Below are 5,396 nucleotides of genomic sequence, written 5' to 3' on the forward strand. Positions count from 1 at the left end.
GCTAGTCAAGAACTTTATGGAAGGATTCTCTCTTGTCCATGAGGTGAGCCTTGCCATGGGAATGCCACACTCACATTTCTTGCTTTTAGAGGGTGAACAGCTAATCAAAGACTTAATTCCCTACGTATGGACCTTATTAATGAATGATTTTAACAATTAATAATATTATAACAAATCAACAGTCTCAATTTAATGATTATCCCACCTAAAGAAAAACCCCCAATTTCAATTTACCTCAAGAACCTTAAATTATGTTCTTGGATTTAACTATAAATTACTCCTATTTAAGTTAGATTATAGCCAATACATCATTCCTATACACTAATTACATTACTAATTGCTAAGTTAATTGAACATTACGTTGCAAATTTGTTCCAATTGAACAAACAACTTACCCTTTTTCTGCTAAAAATTCCTTTCGCAAATCAACCCAGAAAATCCAATTACCACACTCAACGAATTCACACTAGTTTTCTTGAATGAAAGTGTGTTTTTGTTTGATAAAATTTTGCTGAGAAAAATTATGGTGAGCAAAGATTCAGATCAAAGAATGAAGAAATGAGTTTAAATGGGGGAAATTAGTTAAGTAGTTGTTAGAGTGGACCCCACTAACGGCTACAATAATAGAATTAGTCATGTGGTAGTTAATTTTAACAAAGTCTGATTTAGGTAGTAGCAAAGTAAATTAATTTTTAAAAAAACAGTAGCAAATTTGAATTGAGGTGTTTTTGCTGGTAGCAAATGTCAAAATTTTCTTAAATTAAATTGATGGTTTCTATAAATTCTACTTTAGGGTTCACTATTTCCCTAAAGTTTGTTATGTACAACACAATTGGGTGCAAGGTGCACTCAGGGTATATTTCACATATTTTGATAATTATTGCTCATGTATTCATCAAATGACCACAAAATAACCTAAAATAATCTAAAGTCACTTTGCACCCGAGTGTATATAAAATTTTTCACCAGTTCTCTATTTCCTCATTTTGATAGACATGTTACACCTCTGTTACAGATAAATCATATTTATATAGGGTTCTTAGGCACGTTTATGTTAGTTTTTATACCTTTTTCTTAGTCTTTTTTGTCAATTTTAGGGTCATATTTGCATAAGTCATCATTTATCACTCTATTATGCTCCATTTGTGTTTTTCTTAATGTTTCAGGTGATTTCATAGTCATTTGGACGCTTTTGAAGTGTTTGGAGATAATTTAGATGATATTTGAATGGAAATCGATGGATCTAGTTCATTAAGGGAGGGATTTATACTCATGGATGTTGTCTCTAATGATATTATGCATGGGAAATGAATATAGCATCTACAAGGATCGATATGCACTTTTCGGAATTGAATTTGAGTTAGAAACAAAGGAATTTTTTTTTTACAGCAAACAAAAGAAAATTAATTCCCAGCACTGTTCCAAACTAAAGTAACACAATGAAAACTTAAAAGCAACTTGCTAATCCTAATAATTATCATCCTTGCTTTGTTAGATCTTGTCATCTCTCCCTAAGCCATCTCACAATAACATGGTTCTTGACCTGTATCTTAATGTGCAGGATCTTCGAGGATGAGGCATACTCAATGCTGTTCAGCAGCACCATCAGTTCGTCAGCTTCTTTTTTTTTCCATTGTTGAGGCTGACTTCGTCTTCCATGGCGATCTCCCCTGCAATTTTTGAGAAACCACCGCCCAAGCTTCCGTCCATCCCTTGACTTGGTAATTTTTGTTTGGATTTCAGCACTTTCATGTACACTCACCCATCCCTGTTATAAGAGCATATTTCCCTCCATTTACGCGTTCTTTATTTATTTGATGTAGATATTCAAAACCCGGTGGTACCTCTTGCTCCAAGTCAGTGCAAATTTCGCGATCTTGGTGATATATTGGGCCGTATTGTAATTTGCTAGCTAGGTACTCTAATTTCTTTAGTGTGCTATAAGGATTTGGGTCTGAATTTTGGAAAATTTGCTTATTTCTTGCTTCCCAGATTCCTTCTAAAATACCCATGAAAAGTGGTTGTATTTTGCTAATTTCCTTAATTTTGCTACATAGAAAGTTTTGTTAATTGATAATCCAATCTGCAATTGGAATATTCTCGTGATTATCAACATTAATTCCTAGTTTACTGCTCCTCCAGATGAGACTTGCAAACTCACAATCTCGGAAAATGTGATTTAAGGTTTCCAATTTCCCCCCTGTGAGCTATCCTTAGATTTACATAATTGACAGTTATGATCCTCTCCTAGGTCCCTTTTCAATCTTTCACTTCCTTTAGGTAAGGCATTATTGAAAATTTTCCATAACAAAATTTTTTGCCTTGGTGAGTTATCCTATTTCCAGAACTTCCTCCAAATTCGGTTTTTGTTTAGGTTGCTCCAAATTTGATTTTCGATCACATTTCCGTTACTTCTGCTTCCTAAAATCGTAGCATAACCACTCCTCACCGTATAATTAGCATTTTTCTCCCCTTTTCATACTAGCACATCATCGAAACCTTTCTCCATGGGTGTTATCTAATCTATGTTAGCAGTTGTTTCTTCCGCAAAACAGTGGTTGCACAAGTCAGGTTAACATCCCACTCTCCCTATTCTCTTATGACAGATAGTGCATACTCTATCATTGGAGAAGAGCTCCTCAGAATTCTAGGAAGGCGATTATCAGTTGATCCAAGGATGGTGAATTTTAGTTTTGCCAAAAGCAACCTTTATAAAGAACTTGTAATCCCTATTCTATGACATCCCAACCCCGAGTTCCAGCCTTTCTATTCCAGGATTCATCAAACTAAGAGTCATCACTTATTCCATGTTTTGCAGTAAACACCTTACTTAAAAGGGAATCTTTATCGTTTAGAATACGCCATCCCTGCTTAGCCAATAAGGCTTGGTTGACAACCCGAGCATGCTTGATTCCTAAACCTCTTAACTCTTTTGGCATGGTTAGAATCCTCCAATTTTTCTAATAAACACCCTTCCTACTTCTATTGCCCACCCATCAAAATTTAGCAACAATGCTGTTAATATATTTTAATAAATTAAAAGGGCACTTGAAAACTGAGAAAATGTAGGTACCTAAATTTGAAAGCACTGAGTTTATCAAAGTTAATCTTCCTGCAGATGAAAGGAAGAGAGAGTTCCCCGCATTAAGCCGCTCATTAACTCTATCCACAACACTTCCAAAGATTTCTTTTTTTTGAGGAACCAAAATTTGCAGGAATACCAAAGTAGACTCCAAATTTATCACTCACTCTAACCCTGAGTAAATTACTGAATTTATCCTTATCATCAGTGTTGATGTTAGGGTTGTATAAAAGAATAGATTTGTCCTCATTGATAACTTGACTAGAAGCTCTGCAGTAAGTATTTAAAACATCACCCAAGGCCTTAACACATTTCTCGTTCCCCTGTATAAAAAAGGCTGAATCATCTGCGAATAACAAATGTGTGATCTTTAGGGCTCTTTAAGAAACTCACACCCCTGTGATGTTTCCTTTCCTCTCCTCTTCTTGAATTAACCCCATAAGCCCTTCCATACATAGAATAAATAGGTAAGGAGACAAGGGATCCTCCTGTATACGACCACACTTTGGAGTGAAAGCTTCCTGCTTATTTCCATTAATTAAAACTATAAAGGAGACAGTAGTTACGCAGTTCATGATAGTTTTGATCATCAACTCAGGCAGCCCCACTTTAATTCATATTTTTTCAAGGAAGTCCCACTTAATTCTATTGTATGCTGATAAATCACATTTATATAGAGTTTATAGGCACAATTATGCTAGTTTTATAATTGTTTTTTTGAGTCTTTTATTGTTTTTTAGGCCGCAATTGCATAAGTTGTCCTTTTTGTGCTCTATTACGCTTCGTTTGTGTTTTTCTTAATGTTTCAGGTAGTTTCTATAACTATTTGGACGCTTTCGAAGTGGTTTTGGAAGAATCGGTCAATGAAAGGATGAAAAGTTGATGAATTGAGCTTATTAATCGAAGATCTCATGTTCGTGGATGTTGACTATGAGGATTTTATGCATGAGAAATGAAAATAGCATCCACAATGATCGTTATGCACTTTTCGGAATTGAATTTGAGTTAGAAACGAAGTTAAACAATGTTTTACAAAGTGGTAAAACTGGCTCTTATTCACTCTTTTGATCATAACTTGAGTTCTACAGATCGGATTGAGGTGATTCAAATTGCGTTGAAAACTAGACTTGAAGAGATTTCCATTGAAAGGTCGCAAGACCCTATACAGTTCCTAGAACGCGAGATACAGCCCTTTGAAGTCAAGCCTACGAAGCTGCCAACCCATCGCCCAGTCATCGGGCGATGGACGTGATGTACGCTCGAGCGTGAGCTGCTGGTTGGGGCGATGGTTTTCCATCGCCCGATGGTCGAGTGTCGTTCCGACCATCGGCCACCCATCGCCCGATGGGTGGGGTGTGCGCGCAAGCGATGAGAAATCCTACATCGATTATAACTCTTTCAATCGACCAATCATATCACGACTATTGTAATTGCTATTTTTCTGATTTTATATTTATTTATTTATCTTTAGATTAGTTTTAGGATAATATAAATACTCAAGGGATTATTTTTTTCCCTTATGCCTTTTTATACTTTTTATTTTACGTTCGTTGTAGTTTTCTCTCGAACCCTAGTTTTTCATGGCATCTCCATGGATTCTTCCATGGATGATTCTTGGGTTTACTATTTTAATTCATTGAGGTATTTTATTTCTATATTCTTGCTTTTAATTATGTTTTATTTCTTAGATCTAGTTTTATTTATTTATTTCATGCTTGAGTAGTTTATTTCTAGCTAGGGTTTGGGAATCCATGTTTAGACTATGAATCTTCTTTGATATTATTGATATTTTGATTACTGATTTCTCTAATTGATAGTGTTTTATTGTTAATCTTGCAACCTGATCAATTGTTTGATTAATTATTGTTAATAAGAGTTTGAATCGAAAATCTTACTTTTAGAGGCTTCCCTACAATTAGCAATTTTGATTATGTTAGCGACCGTACTGCATATGTTGAATTAAGAGCGTTAAGACCCGACCGTAGGCTTAGCAATGGCTCTAGATAATTGATTGATTGAATTGTTATTGATATTTGATAGATTTAGAACTATAAACATGGTGAACCATAACCCTAGGTTTTTTAATTAATTATTTTATCCCTCTTTTAATTTAGACTATATTTTTTATTCCAATTTCGTGACATAGTTTAGTTTCACCAAATTCTTAAAGGTTAGATTAAATAGCCATCTCTTTGTGGATTCGACCCTACTTACCCTACTACATTGTTAGTTGGTTTTGTTAAGAATTTATTTTTGACAGGTGTACGACAACCTATCATATGCCTTGCTCATATCTTCTTTCATTGCCAATTTG

The 5,396-nt window shown here is 34.9% G+C and overlaps 1 long non-coding RNA gene across 1 annotated transcript; it reads left to right on the forward strand.

Annotated features, from left to right (window-relative positions):
* The first annotated feature begins 1,069 nt into the window (after positions 1 to 1,069).
* On the forward strand, positions 1,070 to 4,737 carry LOC110730684. The gene is made up of 2 exons (XR_002513131.1): positions 1,070 to 1,721; positions 1,824 to 4,737. It is a non-coding gene; the product is annotated as an uncharacterized LOC110730684 (long non-coding RNA).
* Positions 4,738 to 5,396: the final 659 nt, after the last annotated feature.

This window comes from Chenopodium quinoa, unplaced genomic scaffold (genome assembly GCF_001683475.1).
Source record: "Chenopodium quinoa cultivar QQ74 unplaced genomic scaffold, ASM168347v1, whole genome shotgun sequence".
Lineage (NCBI taxonomy): Eukaryota > Viridiplantae > Streptophyta > Magnoliopsida > Caryophyllales > Amaranthaceae > Chenopodium > Chenopodium quinoa.